We start from the raw sequence: 22,314 nt of genomic DNA on the forward strand, positions 1-22,314 counted from the left end.
TAATATGCATCCAACAACACATCATATTCCTCGGCTGTGAGAACGAGCAGGTGCCCCAGCACACCCAAAAAGTAGGAGGGAATTCTTTAGAGCAGGGGAGCCCGGGCCTGGATCCCTACACCAGTGTCACAGCTACCAAATTGTCGGGATGCCCTGTCTTAAATCACTTCTCATTATTTCATAAATGGTATCAACCACAAAGCAAGCTGAATTCCATTTAGAAATACAAGTAGCAGTCAAATAGTTAATCAATTTAGTGCACTGAATATGGCTTTGAACAGGGTGTGACCGCTGCCATTGTGTTTGTAGCCTGGCTGACAGTATATGACAATATATACCTTTCAAATGATCATTTGGGACCATTTTTGAGGTTACTTTCAATGATCGAATATAACCAAATAGCATGGGGTTAGGACGATTACTAGCCACAACAGAAGGTCTAACTATTCTTTTGCAGATGCTTATTTAGCCCCTGTGGCTGCTGTAGCCCCTCTCAGACTGGCACTGAGCCTGCTCTGGATAGTCACAGCGGCTGAGCTGTGTTAGCGCACCTTGCACCTCTAAACAGTGCTAGGGTCAAGATCTCGTTTTCACATTTGCCTTACAAGGTACAGGAGTGTGACTTTAAAAATTAAAAAATAGCACATTTGATAAACCTGTAACAATTTAAAAAATTCTTTGCACCACCATGTTGCAGGTGGGTGTCTACCCAAATATATTGCTTGCTGTAATTACATGAAATTGATATATTCCTTTGAAGGAAGAAGAACCTGTAATTCATGTAGATTTATTATATGAATGTTTGACAACTGTATTAGATAGAGCACTCGCCTTAAAATCAAAGTTCAGTTGAAACACATCCATAGAGCCACTGAACGTATGATGGAGGTCTAAGCAGAACATGCTGCATCACTGAATGAGCTGGGTGTACTGAAGGAGCTCTTCTGATACTATGGCTTTGATTCCTTGGAGGGAGAATGTATGACAACAATACATCATTTGTAATAGAGAACCAGCAGGAAAATTTTAAGTATAGTCCTATATATTATTTTTGTAATACCACTTCATTCAGTGGTCTAAAAGTGAACCCAACTAAATCCAGCTGAAAGGACTCTGTTGGAGACTCTGGAGAAACAGAAATGGGCTGTCACAAATTAAAAAACCTTTGAGTTCAGCTGCTGCCAGCTCCTTGCAAATGATGTTTTTATTAAGTACCAGCTTGACTTTTTCAGTATTGTAAGAGAAGCAGCAAGCAGACCACATTAGCACAAAATGAGTAATACACAATGTCAGTTTGTGAAAAATTACCCTGAAGCTATAAAGGTGTATTTTCTACATGCTTTATTTAATAGAATACAAAATAAAAGCAAATGTGAATCTCAGGCACTGGCATAGATTATATCATAGTGCAGAAACAATATGCAAAGCTAAGCAGCTCGCTTGGAGCCCGGGGTGAAAAAAACAGGCAAGGACACTTTCTGGCCAGGCCAGATAAAAGAGCATTGACTATATATTTCATTTGTGCTCCTTGCTTAATTTCTTTTCTCCTTTCCTTATCTTCACACCTTGAGCTCAGGCAGCCCAGTGCTTCATTTCTGATGAGTAAGGCAGCCATCCAAAAATCGGCTTAATGAAAATCCTTTATCTGACTGCACTATTCCCACTGTATGCCACTGATGAACAAGGTGTATGGCATTAGGAGCTTTCTGAAACAAAAGTGTGAGCAATACTTTTGCAATATTGTTATTTTCACTTGATTAGACAGCCTGAAATATCTGGAAACACAGACTTTTTTGTTAGTTTCCCTTTATAGGGGCAACTGACCTTTTGTCAGTTGCAATATTTAGAAAAACATTTATTTTATTATCACGATTTATATATTTTCATTATTTTATATTATTTTTATCATTATTTTTATTATATATTTTCATGCTCTTTTTAAAATGATAGGAAAATTGAAAGATGTGGACATATTTTCAGATAACCGACTATTAACAACATTCTAATGAAGTTCTTTCTAATATATATCTGCATAACATTTAATATTATTTTGTATTAGAACCAGCATGAAGATGGAAACTTCATAGTGCCACCTACTGCTGAAAGTACACATTTTATAATAAAAACCTTGCTAGATTGGATACTTTCACATAAAAGAGCAATGGTGGTAAATATCTGTTGGAATAACATCTTTCAAACCTCTGGAAAACACTGGAGACAAGTCTTGGCTTGTTGAGTGAATTTCAGTCACAGTGAATTTCTGAACTTTGAACCAGTGACTATTTTTGACTGATACTGTAACGGGAAGAGAACTGAGAATCTGGGATTTTGACTAGAAGTTTTTTTGATGTTACTTTTTTAGCAAGAACTTTCGTTTTAAAATTAGTCCCTGTGACATCACTAGAAAAACATCGATGAAAGGATTCAGTTAAAGTATTTTTCAGTCAGTGATAAGGAGACATCCTCTGTTTTACAGAGAGTTCTGCACGAGATGTAAATCAAGGACCTTGGAATCAGGATCACATGTGGCAGAAATTTGTTCCCTTCTTACATTGCAAAGTCATGAGATGGACCATGGATCCCCGCTTGGCTGTTGGCACAAGACGGTACATCCTCAGCCACGATGTTTGGAATTCATCTTCCCTAACCCTTACCATCTGAAAGTTAGATGAGGTTAATGTACAGTCTAAAGTACAGTAGCTGGTTCCTTCCTCACTTTGGGGAGAAGATCCTGTCTCTACTACTAGTGAAATAGTAACAGTGTGCCTACAACCGTTTCCCATGTCCCAAAGGTTAAGTATTTGTTATTATCTCATTCCCAGGAAACACGCAAATACAAAAAGTGGTAGGACTTTGTACATGAGTATGAACAAGCAGAATATAGACCTTTATTCTTCCCGAGGAAAGTTCAACTTTAAATTTGGCTCTGCGGAATCAGGAATTGTTTATCTTCTGCTGGTACTTGTCTCATCCTGTAGAATAAACTGACATTGAAATGCTTTGAATGCGTGACTGTCGGAGTTTATGTCTGGTTATGGCTTGACGACTTAAACTTAGAAATTAATTTCTTCTCAAGTTGAAAAATTCTTGAGAGCAATGCATTTCAAACAGACAAAAGAGCTTGTAAGGTCAATTTAGTCACTTTGTGGCAGTATTTTAGAAGCCTTTGGAGGAACTCTGCGTGACCCCCCTTTTCATTCCCAGAGAAGAACTGTCATGACAGTATCAGTCTGCAGTAGTTCATTTTGCAACAGCAGCCTGATCTATTCAACAGATAACAATTTTCATAAGAGCTTTTTGTAATGTACATGCAAGCCTAGGTGCACATTTTACCAACCCTACACATTAAGAATTCACTTCCTGTTAAGTTAGCTTGATAAAAAACAAGATAAAGGACATTTCTTAGTTGTTGAGCTTACTGTGTCTTTCACGCAATGAAAACTCATTATGACTTTTTGGTCAATTAAACAATTATTTTTTTACTTACTAAATTGGTATTGGTTGGGAGAGAGTTAATTTTCTTCATAGTAGCTTGTACAGTGCTATGTTTCGGATTTGTGAAGAAAACTATTGATAACACAGGGATGTTTCAGCTGTCGCTGAGCAGTGCTCACACAGCATCAAGGCCTCTGCGTCTCAGGCTGCCCCACCAGTCTGGGGATGCACAAGGAGCTGGGAGGGGACACAGCTGGGACAGCTGACCCCAACTGACCATAGAGATCTTCCACACCATACGACACTGCTCAGCAATAAATGCTGCAGGGAAGAAGGAGGTAGGGAGGATGTTCAGAGTTATGGCGTTTCTCTTCCCAAATAACCATTGTGCGTGATGGAGCCCTGCTTTCCTGGGGACGGCTGAACACCTGCCTGCCCATGAGAAGTACAGAATGATTTCCTTATTTTGCCTGACTTGCACATGCAGCTTTTACGTTACTCACTAAACTGTCTTTATCTCAACCCACAAGTTTTCTCACTTTTACCCTTCCAATTACATCTCTCATCCCACCAGGGGAAACTGAGCACATGGCTGCATGGGGCTGAGCTGCTCACTGGGATTAAACCACGACAGTACTTTGTGGTGTCCAGCGTGGAGCCTGAAGGGTTCAAGGTGATGACAAATTTGCCTGGAGTTTGCTAGACCAAATTATAGCTGTTACGGCTTTTTAGCTATTATTGTCAGGCTCCTATGCTTGCCTTACTGTACGTTAAGAGTCCAGAGCTTGTTGGTGGCTGCTGTTTGCTCTTGCTGTTTGCTGTAGTGTTTATCATCTCACCCGGCTGTGCCTGGGAGCATTTTGATAACAGCAGTGGCCATGTGCCTGGGCTGGCTGGTGGCCAGGGCATTGCTGCTGTGCCTGTGCTGCTGTGCTGGACAGGCTGGAGCTCCAGTGCCAACTTGACTTGAAAGGACTGTGACCTGTGGATAAGTCCATGTGGGAGGAGGACATCCTGAAGTGCCTGTGGCTGTGGATAAGTCCATGCTGGAGCAGGTACACCTCAAAGCATCTGTGGCCATGGATAAGTCCAGGCTGCAGCAGGTTACACCCCTGAAGAGGCTGTGGCTCATAAGTCCACACTGGAGCAGAGGCAAGGGGAGGAGTATACTGCGGTGTCCAAACAGACCACAGGCAGAGATTGTAATGGAGATACCTTTACATTGATGTAACCTACGACTGAAATTGCATATGATAAGAAGTACTATAGCGGGAACCACCACCAGTGGAGGATGGGCCTCACAAGAAGCACAGCAAGTGCAGCAGTGACCTGACCTGAGCTGGTTTTAGTGCCCAAAAACTCCACACAACACACCACCTCTCCCATCCTGAGTGACCACCATAACAGACAGAATCCAAGTCATGGACTAATGAACTCAGTGGACATTTTGTGGGTATTTTATGGATATTTTACAGGGGTGGTCCATAGATTAAGGGAACAATATCTGTGTATATATCAAAGGATGAGAAGGGGGAAAGTAGCTAAGGATCTACTGAACAGTGGTGGAACTTGAGCATTATGTCAATGGTATGGAATGAGGGTTGGAGATTGGCTGGGATAGAATTAATTTTCTTCATAGAAGCTTGTATAATGCTATGTTTTTGATTTTGTGATGAAAAGAGTGTTGATAAAACACTGATGTTTGTGCTTCCAGTGTGATACAGGGGACCCTGCACCGTGAAGGAGGAAGGATGAGCACTCGAACTGTTGGCTAGGCAATTATTTTGCTCATAGGTGCACAAGTTACAAGTTAATGAATTGTGAGTTATGAATTAGAAAACTTGTGAAATAGAAACCTCATGACTTAAGTGACAAATTAGTGAATTCACGTGCTAGACTAGCTGGTACAAAGGGGACTGAGCCCTTGCTTGTCATATTTGTTTTCTTTTCTAATGAGCTCATAAAATAAAGTTGAATTTTGTCCTGTAAATTTGAGAGATCCAAATGAACTGTGACACAGAGCGAGCAGTCTGTGGCCCTTCTCCCTGCTACCTCCTCCGAGTACCTTAAAACTGCTTCTTTCCAGAAGAACAAACAAGCAGTGACTGGGGACGCTGCTCTGACTGCAGCAGGGGAAATCCTTCACAATGCTCAAGTTCTATATTAGTTGTCTACCCCAAATTCCTGCCTTCCCAGAGGCCCCTGGTGCCTTCTCCTCTTCCTGGGGCAGTTATAATCCACTCGATCCTTCCCTCTTCTTTCACTCGCTGTAGACTATGGACTTTTAGTGTCAATGTGTGTCAGCCTAAATTATTAAAAGCAATGCATGCTGTATCCAAGAAAACTAAAAAGGTTGAAAATGTGCTTCTTCTCAAAGAAAGGCGCAAACTCAGGTCAGCAGGAAAATGAATAAGCTATTTGGTAATACCATGTACAACAAAATAGCATCATAAAAATGAAATTATTTGAAGTAATATTCAGATCTCGCAGTCATTGTTGATTTAGCTTCCAATTATACAGAGGTAATTGTATTAACGAACTGCCTCATTCAGTTTGGTGGGAAAACAATTGAAAGTTTTAATGTTCTGGCATCTGCAGATAATAAATGATGTGATCTATGGTCCTAACTCCTTATTCTTGTTTTACTCAAGGCAGACTACAGTATCAGTATGTGTGATGAAAGATACCGCTATGACCTTCTGGAGCCAAGAAAATTCTGGAATAATTCTAGAATAGAATAACTGCTTTAGAATTAAATATTGAAATAACCTAAAATTGATGAAGGAACTTATTCCAGAATTAATGATTTGCAATTTAAAATCCAGGTTCAGTTCTGTGAATAGAAATGTTTGCTAACTGCATTCCACTGAATACACTGGGAATAGTTTTAAAAAACTTAGCTCTGTGACTTCAACTGTTGAAGCCAGACTAACTATAAACAAACATTTTAAAAGAGTCTAAAGTGCATCATGTGGTTTGAAGTTGGAACCCCACGCCTGACATGCTGTTGAACTCCTCACCATCCTCCAAGTGTTGGAATACATTTATGCCATAGGTGAGCTGACCCAGCACCTGCCCGCCTTTCCCTTTAAATTCTCAAATGTTCCCTGGAGCTCAGAGAGCCTAGGCGTTTCCCAAATGTATACTATAGTTCATAAGTTTTTTTGTTGCCCCTTCCACCAACAAAAAAATCCAGAAAGTATGAAAGCAAGAATACTACTGAGGTCTCTTTGACTTTCATTTTCTGATGCAAGAGATAATCTCATCTTCATAATCTCCTCTAGGAAATACCTTTCTTAACCTCTAATTAATCGTTCTATACATCCTCTTATAACAAAATAATTTGCTAAACAGGGGAAACCCCAAGTTATTTCCTGTTCTGATTTTCAAAGAGAAAGGGAGAAGCTGGCTGCTTTATTGTCACTATTTTCCCCTTCCCTTTTATCTTTTTTTGAGATCTCCCTCCTGATACTCATATGACATGGGAATACAATATGTTGTTTACTCCTTCGGCCTCTTGTCATGCCTGTATATTCTGCTAACCCAGCAAGCAGTCCTTACTCACCACGTTTAAAACACAAGCAGCCTGCTGACTCTATTCAGGCTGTTGTGCTGGAGCAGCTCCTGGAGCAGCAGCACGCACGGGGTGTAATGCGGGCAGCCCCTCAGCTGTCAGCAGCCTCAGTCCTGGTGCATCTGGTGGGTTCCGACTTCCCAGATGCGCGCAGGGCTGGGAAGGTGGGCAAGGGCAGGAGGGCAGAGGCCAGCACTGCCAAGCCGTGTTTGTGCAGCCCCAGCGCTGCTGGGCAGCAGAGGCGACACCCTGAACGAGCCACACAGACCGGCTTCCAGTGTCGGTGTGTCCTCTGTGCCTCAGTATGAAGGCAACAGTCAGAAATGCAGAAACCCTGGAGTCGCAGGGTTTCTGCTGGTATTTTGCCTCCTTCCTTTCTTTCTTTCTTTCTCTTTCTTTCTTTCTTTCTTTCTTTCTTTCTTTCTTTCTTTCTTTCTTTCTTTCTTTCTTTCTTTCTTTCTTTCTTTCTTTCTTTCTTTCTTTCTTTCTTTCTTTCTTTCTTTCTTTCTTTCTTTCTTTCTTTCTTTCTTTTTCTTCCTTCCTCCCTTCCTTCCTCCCTTCCTTCCTCCCTTCCTTCCCTTCCTTCCTTTCCTTTCTTTCCTTTCTTTCCTTTCTTTCTTCTTGTACTTCTTTCTCCTCTCCTAAATATGCCATTATATACATGGTGCTGCCACCTATTAGCCTCACTCCTAATCTCATCCCCATTAGTGCGCCATGGGGAGAGGACAGCACACACTCTGGGGGATGAACGAAGGCTGGATTTCCATAGGAAGCAATATCAAGCAATTGGTGTGATCCTCAGCACTATATTGCACTGTGTGCCTACTTTTTATTTAAATATGTGGTAGAAACAGGGAGGCTTGTCTCTGGAAGTGTGTTTCTGAGGAAAGAAAAGCTAAGCTTGATTCTCAGAATATAAATGTAGCCCTCATTTTTATGCACTCATTTGGGATCTGCTACTAAAATAATTTGGCAGCTGCTTAGCAGCAGCAAACAAAGCAATGTTGGGATCTCTGGCAGCCCATGACCTGCTGACCCTTCTTTCCTACTTTGTATTTCTAAGTACCCTGTTCCAGAAGAAGGCGTCCATTATGGGTTTCTCTTAATCAACCTTTAAGGTTTGGACAAGTTAAACATATACACGTATTTCCAAATAAATCTGGCCTCTGGCTGTTTATTTTTTTTCTGGCTTTTTTCAGAACTCTTTCTCATTTATCTTTCGTCGTTTTGATAGCACTGTGAATAGAACTGAACATTTTAGGCCAAAATCATAGAGAAAATGACTTAACCTGATGTTGTTACAGCTCTTCATGTGGAGTCCAAAGTGACATTGCTGTTTTGCCTTGCCATGTTCTGTGTAAACTTGCATCTGGTTTCCACAGGGGAAGAAGGATAATTTCCTATCATTTTATTTTCCAAGTCATGCATTTCAAACTATTTCTTCCACTGAAAAATTATTTGTACACTATCAACTTAACCTTATTCCACATTGAAACTATTGCTTTTTGAGTGCATCATTTCTTTACATCCCATCTATAATTTTCTCTTCATTGGTATTTGCAGCTTTCTGCGATGTACAACTGTAAATGTCAGCAGCAGGCTGATGTTTACTTCATTTTCCTGAAGAATATATATGTAAAAAAAAATCAGCCCTCACACCTCCATGTATCATACCCCAAACTTCTCCTCACAGTTCAATATGTCACATGTGTCTTCACAATGCTGTATTGAGGCTCCCAGTATATACTGGGTTTTCCAGCACGCTGTAAGCGGTGCTGGAGAGGGAGAAGTGTACCCAGGACTGAGCAGAGCCTGGCAGAGGGAGGCAGCTGGGCTATGAGCAGCCTCAGGGCTTCCCAAGGAAACAGCCCGCTGCTGGCAGGGCAGCATCTGGAGCAGCAGGAGGCCATGAGGATGCGGGAGATACAACAAAACTGCCTCTGTGACTGGCAGAAGACTGGTGTGAAATGGCCCCAACAAGGCCCACCCCATATGATCATAATGCTCGTTAGGTTCAGCTGCAGGGCTGATAATGTTGCCACTGTTAAGAGTTAATTGTGCTGAAGGGAGTTGCCTTGTTTGTTCTGAGAAAGCCAAGAAGCAGTGTTGTTTCTTCTGCAGAGCCTGGCTGTTAGAGGAGGCCTAGTGGGCAATGGGAGCTGCAAAGGCTCTGCCACCCTTGCCATGGGGCTGGGGGAGCCCTCTCACCCCTTTCCCAGCAAAGCCAGCTCGAATTCACTTCTCCAGTAAGATTTTTATGGACTATGATTTGATATCTTTTAAAAAAAATCGACTGCATTACACATGCTGCCTTCTCTTCAGCTATTGCTTTTATAAATCTGTCTGAATGCATCACTCAGGTTTGCACAACAAGATTTTTTTTTTAATAAGGCCATAATGTTTGTTGATTGTGGCCACAGAACCTTCCAGATGTTGTCCAATATTTCTAGTACTACTCACTAGTAACAGAGATTATGCTTAAGAGAGATTGTTGCCAAGTAGCAATCTTTTTTTCTTGTGAAAATTAGTGAGATGTTTGGTAATAAATGCTCCTCAGTTTCCTACATCTATTTTGATGATAATTTATGCTGTAACTACAATGAGCGTATCCCACGCATTCCAGGAACTATAGCAGAATGCAGCTAGTATCTCTTGATCCCTGCAGTGAACGTAAGTAATTTCCTGTATTCACTTAGAGTTTCTTCATCAATTAAGAATTTCATTTTCAATCACGCTATCTGTTTGCAGGGTCACCAAGGCAGTTTTTATTAGCATGCAGTGTGTGTCACGTTTGCTTGCAGAGTGTTTGCAAGTACAACAAACACCCTGGAGGTATGTTGCTTGATGAAAAACATCTGCCGAACACCTATGCTTTGCTTAGATGAGCTGACAATGCCAAGCCAGAAAAGCAGGCCTGGAGCAGCTCATGTGCTATAATTTGTGATGTTCAGGAGCTCTGCGAGTCTTTTCAGGGTTTTATGCAAACTAAACAAGAATGAGAACTTTTCAGAATATGCAGTTCACGCACACAATTTTTTCTCTGGTAATACAGACAGTAAGTTGGCTATATTAGTTGGCTAGGTTTTCAACAAACTAAATTCCTGGGACTCTGCCTGACTTCCTTGGAAAATTTGAAACCGTTTTTAAGGACGCTCTGTGAGAAAACGCAGCACAGTGGATTTCACTACCTTTGGCCAGCTTATAAGGGAAAGATTGCGGTTCCCCTCAGGCATGAACTTGATTACACGAAGAGTAAGCAATACAAAATAAATCATATGCTTTAATTCTAAATTACATTATTTGATGTAATAAGAACTTGCATACCAGATCAAATCTAAATTAGTTGTCTGCCAATAGTAATTCCCAGATGTCTCTGAGGAAATTGCCCTATTCTTCAACCTCTTTTCCCCCCTCCGCAAGTATAATGGATAATTATGTAAGAACCTGACTAACAGGGAAGTTATTTTCTAACCTCAGGCTGGTGGCTGATTTATGCCCTGAACTGTGAACATTTATATCCATTATGAATTTTTATCAGGTCCAATCTAATTCCCTACATAAATGTATGAATATGTATGTATAACCTTTTACTGAATCCTGCTAAGCACTTGGCCTCGATACCATTTGCCAGCATGTTTCACAGGCATATTACTTTTGCCAATTTTAAATATATTGCCTTTTACTTTCATTATTACAATCAGTGTTTAGATCAGTGGTAGCAATAACCCCAGTACCTATTTCCCCAGTCACTCCCTGCCCTGAACGTGTTCGAAGCCCCGGCTGGAGCACCCCTGACCTGCTGACATTCTCTGCTCCATCTCCTCCTAGCCCAGATTTTGCCTTTTACATGACAGGTGGGTGAAAGGCAGAGGGATGATGCTTGCAGGAAATGAAAGGTTTCTAGGGCTATTATCATTCTGCTGCACCATGACCCACCTGGACATCTTCCTGTGTAACCTCATCTGGGTGTTCCTGCTCCGGCAGGGGGATTGGACTGGATGATCTTTCGAGGTCCCTTCTAATCCCTGACATTCTGCGATTCTGTGTGACTTCCTGAATTTGCAAGTGTCATTCCAATTTAATGTCAAGGGAAGAGTTTATTTGGGGGAGAGGTTGTTTTGGACTATGGGAAATAAGTTAATTTTGATTTGGGTTGCGTTGGGTCAAAGAGGTGCTTTTGTGACATACTGGTGAGGGGGGGATTAATCTTGGGGTAGGCTATTATAGCTGCATTTTATTTTGGGAGGAGGGTAGATTATTCATGATTATGAGGACATTGGTTATACCTGGTAAAAAAAGATTGGATTAGGAATGATTCGGAACAGAAAAGTAAGAACTATTTTACCTAAAGAAGGAATTTCATTGTATGGCAATGTGGGCTGACTACTGTCATAAAAAAACTAGTCAGGTTTTGACTGGAAGCAAAAGAAGATGGGACACACTGTAAGGAAGACCGTGCAGAAGAAGTAAGAAAAGATGGTGTTTCCCTTTCTCCTCTCAAACCTGGACATTACTGGCGGTATCTGCATTCACAGAAATTTGAAAGGCAGGCAATTCCCAGGGCTGCCAAAGGGAAGAGGCACCCTGGCAAATCAAACCTTGAATAAGCACCTGTAATGAAAAGAAGACCACGAGACTGACTTTAATAGTCCATATATGAAAAAATCTTGAGATTGTGAATCCTCATAACACACTTTCAGTGAAGAAATATTATTGGGCTGAAAAATTTCATTTACAGCAAATGGGGATATATGTAAACCTAACAGAGACACATGGAGTGGTTACAACAGACAGCAGAAGTCAAGAGTCAATAACTGCATATAGAGAACTTTGGTGATCAGGGCATCTGTGGACTTAGCTACAGAGGCTCAATTTTGGTGTAAATTCTTTAGTTTGGGAGTGCTGATACATGGTCTCTTGTTGCTTCACTTAATCATATAATGAACTGCTGTGAAGTTTTTATTTGGATTAAAATTTCCCTGGAACTCAAGGTAATTTAGATCTGAGGTTTTGGCTCTGGTCCCTCCCCAGCTTGTACTCAATATAAATTACTGCCCTAGAACTATGACATGTTCAATTTATCCTCCATTTTAGATGGCTGAAAAGTGCATGCATAATTCTGTACATGCCACACTTTCTGTAATCTACTGTAACTAACAGAGCAAATGACCAAAACTGCTAGGCAGACACTTTATTTTAGTCACAAACACACATCCAGCATTAGTTTAAATACCAGGAAAAAATGACATTTGAATTATTTGATTTGAATCAATGCCTAATTCAACCTTATGCAAACTCAGAAAGTAGGGGGGAGGGAGGGAAATCTTGGAATAAACCCAGTGATTTATGCATGGGAACATAAGGCAATAACAAGCAGCAATTGATTCAATTGTAATGACAGGAGTGGACTACCATGAAAAATCTGAAAACGTTTCACTGGAGCTGCTGTGACTGAATGACTGGGAACAGGGCGGTATTTTCACACATGGATAATGACCACAAGAAAAGTAGACTTGGGGACCAGCATTCCCAGTTCCACCTTCTATCGAAAACGCTGGTCTGGCTCTGTATGCCATGCTCCACACGCACTGCCGTGAGGTTCTCCATTGCTCAGCACAACGGACGATGGAAACAGAAAATAGTTATATCACCCCCGTCAGAGAGAAAGATATATATTTTGATGATCAAAGTCTATGTTCAATTAAAAGCTGTATCCAGAAAAGATGAACCTTGCTGTTGAGTGTTGATCTTCTGGGTCAGCCTGACTTTCCTGTCAGTGCCACGAGTTCAGGTGCAGGGAGGCAATGTCCCCTGAGCATCCCCTGAGGAGAAAGCAGGGCTGCCCAGAATTTTATCAGTGTTACACATCCCACAGGGATAACAGTTTCCAGGATTATTTTATACTCTGAAATATTACTATTTTTCTTAGGGCTTTTTTACTCTGTAGCACGCCTTTCTAATGAGGCCATGTTTGCATAACCAAATACTAGGAGTTCAGCTCAGAAAGGCAGCCAAGACAACTTTTTAGTTACACCTACTAATTCCGATATTCAGTTCAACCCAAGAAAAGAGACTAGGGGGTAGTTGCCTAGAAAATTTGTTACTGCATTTCTCTTTGCCCACTGGTACCCAGAGAGACTCTGAAGTTACACACAGAAATGCCTGACTCTTTATAGCCCTTTAAACAATTTTGTCCTCAGCCAGAGATCTATCCTCTAATTTGATGCCTCTCGGTGGATTTTTTTATTCTCTGAATTGTCATGCCAAACAGTTGTCCACTTTGTTGTTTTTTTTTTTTTTTACAGAAAGGCACCTGTTCAATTTTAGATACTGTTCAGCCTGTTCCACTTCAGCGGTCTGCGCTGCTCCTCTGAGAGCCCTGAGCTAAGCACGTATTTCAGCCCGCCAGCTCTTCTGTGCTGTTCCCCAGCAGCCAATTTTGCTCTGAAGCTCTTATGACTGAGCCAACTACCACTCCTTCATAAAGGGATACCCTCTTGTTATTGCAATTGAGGAGTTCCATAAAAGGCTTTTAATGTCTCCAGAGTGTTGTTATGTACGATAAAATCTTGAATTAAGCTTTACCTAACGCTTGTTCATGCAATATTCATTTATTGGCAAATTGCATGTTTCTGCTGTTGACAAATACTTTTAGCTTTATTTCTAATATTGCAAGTACATGATCGGATTAATATAGGACAGAATAAAATGTTATATGCTCTGTTTGAGTAGCAGGAGCAGCTTGAAGCCTGAAATCACTACAACGTACACTGCCATCTTGTGTTCTGAAGTACTAGATAATACAAAAATGCACACTGTACATACAGGTTTTCAAAATAGGAGTTGGCTACATGAATGGCATACACAGGGTTAGCAAAAGTTGTTTACTGTCATTTTGTTTTCTTTCTTGTAAAATGTAAAATAATCAAAATAGTAAGTCTCACTGGTAACTCTGAATTCATCTGTTCTAAGTATCCATTCCTTTTAATTAGTGATTTGTGGATAACCCAGTTAAAAAAAAAACAAACCACCACTACAGAAAAAATTGTCCTATAGCCAAGCCATTCCCTTTTTCCAGCAACACGATCCGGTATGGACTCTAAGGAACAGCTCTGTGGCGAGGCAGCCTCTGAGCTGGTGCGGAGTTGCCAGAGGAGCTGTGTGCCAAATGCTTCTCTTCTGCAGAAAGGGGGTATGATGGGAAAGAGGAAAGACTTGTATTTTTAGCTAGAATCTCCCTTTGGAACAACTGTACTCTAAGCATAACTAGATCATCCCTGAGGCTGTTCCAGTATACACTGCAGTACTGGTCACTTGGTAGAAAGAGGACCTAAAGTGACATTTACTTACAAAATGAAGACAGTGAATCTAACATCTCTGCCTCATTGTGTTTATTGAAAACCGGATTCAAAACACAAAACCAATGACACATCTTGGTGGATGAAATAAGTACTCTAAAAATGATCATTCTTCATAATGTGCTAATCAAAGAAGTCTTTTTGTACAAGCATACTTCCAACTGCTTTCACTGTATTAGAGTATTTAGCTCTGCCTTTTTATTACATTTTAATTCATTCCAGCTTCTTTCTATAGTTGTTTACTATTGCAAACATGTAGGAGGACTCTTAAACACAGCTTTGAACAATGGCTCTATAAGACCCAAAGGATTTATTCCAGGCAGCTGCTGTTGCCTGAAACAAACATAAGCAAGACAGGGAAAAGGGTGCCAAAAATCAAATACTAAGCTTAGAGATAACTGGGGCAGGGCAGGAAATAGTAAAAGCACATCAAGGTAACAGAAGCAAGGTAAAGGGCAGAATGGCAGAGATCATTAGCAGGGGAGGGAAGCATGCTCCACCTTACTTGCTCAAAAGTTCCCCTCAGGTTAGTTGCTTTCCATGTTAGAAACCTTCCATTCCACCTGTTTGGCATTTCTTAGCCCATTTGCACACGGTTTTGTATGTGAACTTACAGTATTATTTGCCACCTCTGAAAGGCACATGCCTGTGGCACCCATTCTTTGACTGGTGCAGGCAATGCTTCTGTCTCCCAAGGTTACTTTTTATGGCTTACATGCATAATATACCATGGCACAGAGTTTAAACAACCTCCCTCTCTTGTGAAATGAGCAGTTAGAATGATTCAAAAGAGCTTTTGCTCCTATAACAATACTTTTACAATACTTTACTGCTCTTTAAACTTCTCTTCAAAAGGCAACATGTGTATTGCGGTCTGGTTGCACAACCTCCTGTTTCAGTAAGAGGAGAACATTAAAACTGTTTGCACGGCACATTGCAGCCAGTGTTTAAGTAATGCAAAAAGCTTATTGAAAAGGACTTTGTCAATTCAAAATCTGGAATGCTTTGCTGAGATTGTTAATGCTGTTTTATTTGCTTTATCTGCCTATAAGATTCCTGCCAGTTTTCTTTGTTTTCTAGCACAGAGTCATACTTTCTTAATTCATATTCTTTGCTGTGTTGCCATCTGAGAGATTTTCAGACAGAAAATGCTAATTGGCTACATATGAGGAATAATAAAACAGTAGCTCAAATTGTGCTAGAAATTATACCAAATAAAGTGGGAAATAGCTTTCTGTAATGTCTGCGCTACAGCAATCTCTGACGGGGTGTACATATTCCTCCCTGGCAATTGAGCAGCGCTGGCTGTAACAGTTATGGGAAAAGCAGAAGGGGGAAAACTACTGCAAACACAGCATGTCTGGGAGGACAACTGATGTCTACTGTCCTCAGTTCTGGAGATGTGGGTTGACAAAGCCTGTGGTTGGTCAGTCTAAGGCTCTTAAGCACCTCATGCTCCAGCTTTTGAGTGTCCATCAATGGTTGCCACACTGCAGTTGACTGCATAATGTCCTAGCAATGGGGGAAAGTTTGTTGTTTCCATTTCTAGTTTGTTTTCCATTTCATTTTGCAATTGTGAGACCTTTACTGATGCTAGAAAACATTTGTCTGTCCATCCGCCTGCCCGTGCCTACCTACTGTTTAGAAGTTAATGGTGGGAGACAAAACGTTAGGGATAATTCTAAGTATGTGAGTTGAACCTGTCCCCTCCAGACGAGTAACTGTACACTGCAGAACCATGTCTGAGCTGCTGGGTTAATCCTGAATGTGGACTTTGGAGGAAATACTAGCTCAAGTTTAGATTTTCACGTTCTCATCTAGAAGCGCTCTCTGACCACCTAAAGTCACAGGCATCAGGCAGAATTGCAACCACTGGGAGCAGCTGGGTCCAGCTAAACCTGCAGTGCCCTTGGGAACAGCAATGAACTTTCAGAGAAAGAACAAGATCAGAGAATGGCAGATGGAGATTAATTGAACAAAAATTCAAAATATTTATTTATATTTTCTCCTGTAACTAACCTTTTCCAGGGATACAAAGCCTACCATTTCTGTTATTGCAGCCTTTTGCACTCCTGGTAGAAGCAAACCACCACACATTCCTGGAGCACATGCTACACTTCCCAGAGGCCTTGCATGAATTTTACTGCCCAAGGAGAGCTGTCTGGAAAGAAAGGAGATCCACCACAGAGCACAAAATAATCAGGCCTTGAATTTAAAGTTATTGTTTTTTGTTTTTGTTTTTTTTACCAAAGCTGCCTTTCCTTTAGAGTGTCCATCTGCAGGGCTATAAATGGCACAGAGGAAGCCTCTGCTGAGTTTTATTCTCTGTTTCCAAGAGCAGTTGGCCATCTGCTGGGTAAAAGGAAAGCTGGGATGTTGCATTTGGAAGCCAAAGCACACCCCAGTCCTTTGCCAATGACATGTTTAGGCTGTGTCTGACCAGAAAATGTCTTGTTAACCCACCCTGCTCAGCTTACCAGACCTCATTAGATCAGAATTCAGTATTGTGTCATTTCAAATGGCTTTCACATAAAGTTGCTGTCTATGTAAGACTCTTGCTGTCACCAGATGTGTTAGGACAAATGAAAAGATGTCCCCAGATTTTGGGGTACAACTTCGGCCTCTATGTTCCAGAACACGAGCTTTTTCAGTTAAATCCAGCCAAAATGTAACTGACTGAAATCTCAAGTAAGATGGACATGGCAAAAGCATCAAGTCTGTTTTAACACAGCCAACAATGCCGTACAAGTAAAGTAAGAGCTACAGAAGGCAGAAACATTTGGCAATTCTGGGATACACGGTATCACCAGGAAAAGAAATCTGAGGCAAATAATTTCTCCTTTTTAATTTCTTAATGGTGTTTACAAACTGGTTAGAAGCTCAAATACAATCTATTTAGACACAACAATAAAAGTTTCTAGAAAATACTTTGCTGAGAAACAAATACATGCTTCAGTTGACTACAAAAGAATTGCTAAAAAGCTCTCTGCAGAAGTAATGTGCTATGTCTCCGATTTCCTGTTCCAAAAGCAGAGAACCCTTCACTGAAGACCCAAAAGCAGTGCGTTCTGATCTGAGAGCTGGAGAGTCTGAGTGATGTACTGAGCGGTAAATGAGAAATTTTAAGATCTTATTGGAGGAATAAGACAGAAATTATCTCTAGCCATTTGAGGGAAAATTGAAACACAGAAGACAGAGCTGAAATGCCTGTTCTTTTCTGTCTACCAGAAGCCTCACCCTCTCCATTCCAGCTGAAATTTGGTATTTAAATAGGGTTAAGGCAGTTTTAATGCTCTTGGCTCAAGCTGCTTTGTACCAAGATGTCCAGGCTAAGTACCACTATTGTAACAGCAAGACATTCATCCTGATAGATATTTCAGTTTTCCAACTCTTCCTCTGCAGAATTTATTATAATGGTTTTATTCTTCCTTCAGTCACAAGGTTGTACTCCTGAAAATAATACCTACCCCAAAAATAAGCCCTAGCACGATTTTTTGGGATTTTTTGAGGATGCTCGAAATATAAGCCCTACTCCAAAAATAAGCCCTAGTTACAGTTCATCAAAAAAGTGATTTTAAATAGTGTCCAGGCAGCTACACATGTAAAAAAGTAATAGGTTTTGGAGCAAAAATTAAAATAAGACCCTGTCTTATTTTCGAGGAAACGGGATATTATCCTTAACTAATCCTTACATTGGCCAGGAGGGAGTGCTCTGGCAGGGCAGCCAACTCTATTATCCTAGAGTCCTGCTGTTTCAGCAAGCTTGGGAATGATTGCCCTGAGGTTTCTCACCAAGCTGCTTTCAGTTCACAAGAGCATGAGGAATCACTCAGTACTTCTTTTTACGGCGAGTCATTTGGTATATTTACAGTAGTACTTTCTCCCTCAAAGTTTGGCACTGCTTTCTTTGCCCCTACTTTCTGGTTTACAACTGTTCCTTTGCCCCTAAACTTCCAGTGTTGCAGTGCTGAGGAGCTGTGAACACAAGGACAGTTTGTTTTTTTACTTCTCAACACACAAAGAATGTTGTGTTAAAGAGAAAATAAATTCTGTTTTTCTCTCATTTGAAAATGCCTACCTTCTTCAGCAATATCATTGCATGTAATGGAGCAGTAAGCTGGTCCCCTATCAAACAAAGCAAGCAGTAGAGATTAATTATCTCACAAATATTTTGGAGAATCAATCAGTTCACCCATTTGTGCTGCTCCATTTCCCATGTTTTCAGCTGAAAGAGCAGGCTGCTGTCTAAATTGATGGCATCCTTTTCAGCTGAGACCAGCTTAATCTATTTGGTGTTCTTCAAAAAAGGAGCTGCCTTTGTTATCCCTTGTATGCACCACATTTCTCTGTGGAAACAAAGCCCTGGTGAACAGCACTGCCCCGACAGCTCCCGAGACTGGAGTCCTCAGGTCTGGCAGGGCAGCAGCACTGGGAGCATTTAAGGTGTCCTGCTGGCACCGATTCCTCAGAATGGACTGAAGCTATGCTTTCATTTTATATACTTGTTTAAGCTTCTACAATACAATAATCAAATATGCAGATGAATTCAAATCACATCATCATCAGGAAGGAAACAAAATTTTCCAAAGTTAAAATCAACAAATAACCAATAATTAAAAAAATGAAGGGGAGACAGCCTGCCAGGCTGCCTGCGAGTGACTCCCACAATTCAGCCCACTCTAGCAGTGCTTGCTTACTTACAGGTAATGACCTACCCATGACTGTCCACTCTGCCCTTCTCCAAGAGCCTCTTGCTCTCATCACAAAGACAGTTTAGCTGCCTGTGGAGCAGCTGCTGAACTGCGCCAGTTTATAGCCTTGCATATTCAGATAAATTGCCATTCATTCCTCTTAATATACTGTGCTGTAATTTGCAAAATCCTGAAAAACATCATTTTTTTACTAGCATCTCTGATGTTAAATCTGTATTTTAAAAACTGCAGCAGATTTGCATCTGAGCAGAAATGTTGCTTTTACTCATACAAATATGCTATTCAGCTGCCTTTGACTCCCTAGCCTAAATTATAGTTAAATCAACATTTGTTTTGTTTCACAAAATGACACAATTAGCCACATTTGTTCAAACTTCCTTGATTTACTACTTGATCTCATTATTATTACTTCAGCCTGTCTCCTCCTTCTGGTTTTTGTTTCTCAGATGGGGCAAAACTGAAGAGCTTCGATCCAGGTCCAGGAAACGGGGAATTAAAATGAGCTCTGGGAGATGCAGGCTTCTGCCCCAAACAAAACGCAAATGGGGTGGTACTGGCATAATGACAATTCAGCTGATGTAAACCAGGAAATCACTCCCTTTCTGCTGTGGTTAGCCACAAGTGCAACACTGTGTGGTGGATGGTGCTCACCAGCCTGTGGTTAAGTTCCGTGTTCACAGCTCTGTGCCTCCGGTTCCTCTTTCGCTGACTGTGACTCCTCCTTCCCATTGCTCCATTCCTTGAGGAACAGCAGAGATACAAAAGAAACCTGGGTCAAGGACACAGAAGATCTTGTGCTCATGGCATTAGCAGTCTCCTGCTGAAGCTTTCTGTGGCACAAGCCCGTAAAAAGCCCTTGCTGGATGCTCAGTTTGCCTCCACTATCTTGCCATACAATTGCTTACAGTGCTTGATCCACTCTTGGCACAGCACATGAAAAGAGACCACTCAATGCCTAATAACACCACCTGTTTCTGTCTACGCTCTGCCCAACTCTTATCTCATTTCTTCTCATCATCTTTGCATTTGTTCTTGAATGTCTTTCTAAACTTACCATCCTGCAGCATGCCTCTAAAAACGAAGGTGAATTGTATCAGTCCCCTATATCTTGTCAGCGCAGACAAGGAAAGCATCTCTGATTTGTCAGAAGGCACCTCTGATTTGGCAACGCAGAGGGAAGCTGGGCCAGACTAGAAAGAATAATGTTGCATTGCAGGAAAATTTGGGGGAACAGAGTCAGAGGGAAGTGGATATCCCTGAGGGCTAAACAAAGATACCGATATAGTGGATTGGGAGAATGGTGGCTGTTTGGATACAAGTGCATGTAGCTCACAGTATCACAGTATGTTTGGGATTGGAAGGGACCTCAAAAGATCATCTAGTCCAATCCCCCTGCTGGAGCAGGAACGCCTAGGTGATGTAGCACAGGAACATGTCCAGGCGGGCTTTGAATGTCTCCAGGGAAGGAGACCACACACCACAACCTCCCTGGGCAGCCTGTGCCAGTGCTCTGTCACCCTCAGCACATAAACTGCCAGTCTGGTGCAGGACATGAGGACACAGCTGAATCCGCATCCCCAGCAGACTCCGTGGCAGCCATGGTATTCACACTTAGCTGTGTGTTGAAAGACTGTGCATTTGAATTATAGAAGGATACGGGGTGCCCGCATATATCAGAACAAACGCAGGGGCTTCGGAGTCGTATTCTGTCTACCATTTCCACAAAGCACTTATCATGCACTGGGAAATTTAGGTGTTTAATAAAATTCTCCCTTGTTAGTTATAAAATCTTAACTTTCCATTAGTAGCTACCTTTACATGGCAATTGTACTATTGTGTGGGAGATAATTATGGAGTAATATAAGATCATAGGAGAATAATATAAGTATTATTGAGACAGCGTTAACAGCTTTAATCTAAGCTGTAGATGTTTCATTCTGCTTTGACATCTATTCCCTTGAGATCATTGAAAAATGTATCATTTCAAGCAAAAGAAAAAAAAGTCAATTGTGCATGAAAAGTGACCACAACAATGGCATTACTTGAAGGGAACCCTAAAAGTAGAATCAAACACTTCAGTCAAACACAACTCACATTTAAAGACTGTTTTGTTCATTTTAAAGAATCACATTATTATTTGTTAGCCTCCCTTTGGGAATAGTTTTCGCACGGTCTGTTCAAACACTTTGCCTGTCCCAAATACAGTGTTTATGCAATTACATTGCTTAATTGTGTGTCTGATGCTGCAGACCTTGGTATTCCCTAGAGCACACTCAGGTAATTGTCTTAAAATGTAATAGACACTAGAAGAAATTGTTCCTTCCCATTAAGCTCCAAGGAAGGATTTGCAATAGCTGATTTGTTTGCTAAGCTGCCTTGCTATCTGATCTAGGAAACGTCTGGATTTTTTTAGCCACAACAGTTAAGTGTTACAGCTTTAACTGAAATATGTCAAACATTTCTGCTTAGTCTATCTTCCAGCAGTAAAGAATTCTGTAATAAGATTCAGTCAAGAACTGCATGAATACACTAGGCTTTTCATCAGCACCTTATTCATATTTTAATTAAGCAAGTAAAAATCCAACAGACCTAAACTGCATTCAACCCCCATCAGCCCTCTCCATACCCTTGTATTTCTCCTCCTTCTGAGATGCTATTTGTCACCTAGAAGTTGTAGAGCTTTTGTCATACCTCCAGTATTCTCAAAACTATTCACAGGGATTGTGAATTAAATTAAAACCGAAGCAACATTCTCTTCCACAAAACAGTTTATACGTTATATACCCTTAGGAGTAAAACAGTGGTTATTAGAAGCAATAATATGTCCAGGGACATAAGTAAGGGGAATGGAGAATTAAGCAAATGCCGTTAGTAGGTAATTTCTTCTTCCTCCTCTAAATTCTCAGAAATTGTGGCAGATTGAGAGAATTCTAGTGCAAGAACTTTAGTGCATCAAACTACATACTTAAAATAGATTATTTAAGAAAATGCTATAATACATTTTAGGTTCCAGTAGCTCCCCGAAGGATCAGATGTACACAGAGATCCCAACAGTATCCTGAGCCCATCTCGCACTCAGTACACATTAAAACACAGGGGGGTGCCAGGATGCAGGATTATTGGGACAAATTTTTGAACATGATTAGTGCTTACTGCATCCAGCTTCTCCTGCCTCAATTCCCCATTGAATGTTTCTGTGCTGTCTGCTGGCTATCAAAGCAACATATTTTGAGAA

Source organism: Patagioenas fasciata, chromosome 7, assembly GCF_037038585.1.
Source record: "Patagioenas fasciata isolate bPatFas1 chromosome 7, bPatFas1.hap1, whole genome shotgun sequence".
Lineage (NCBI taxonomy): Eukaryota > Metazoa > Chordata > Aves > Columbiformes > Columbidae > Patagioenas > Patagioenas fasciata.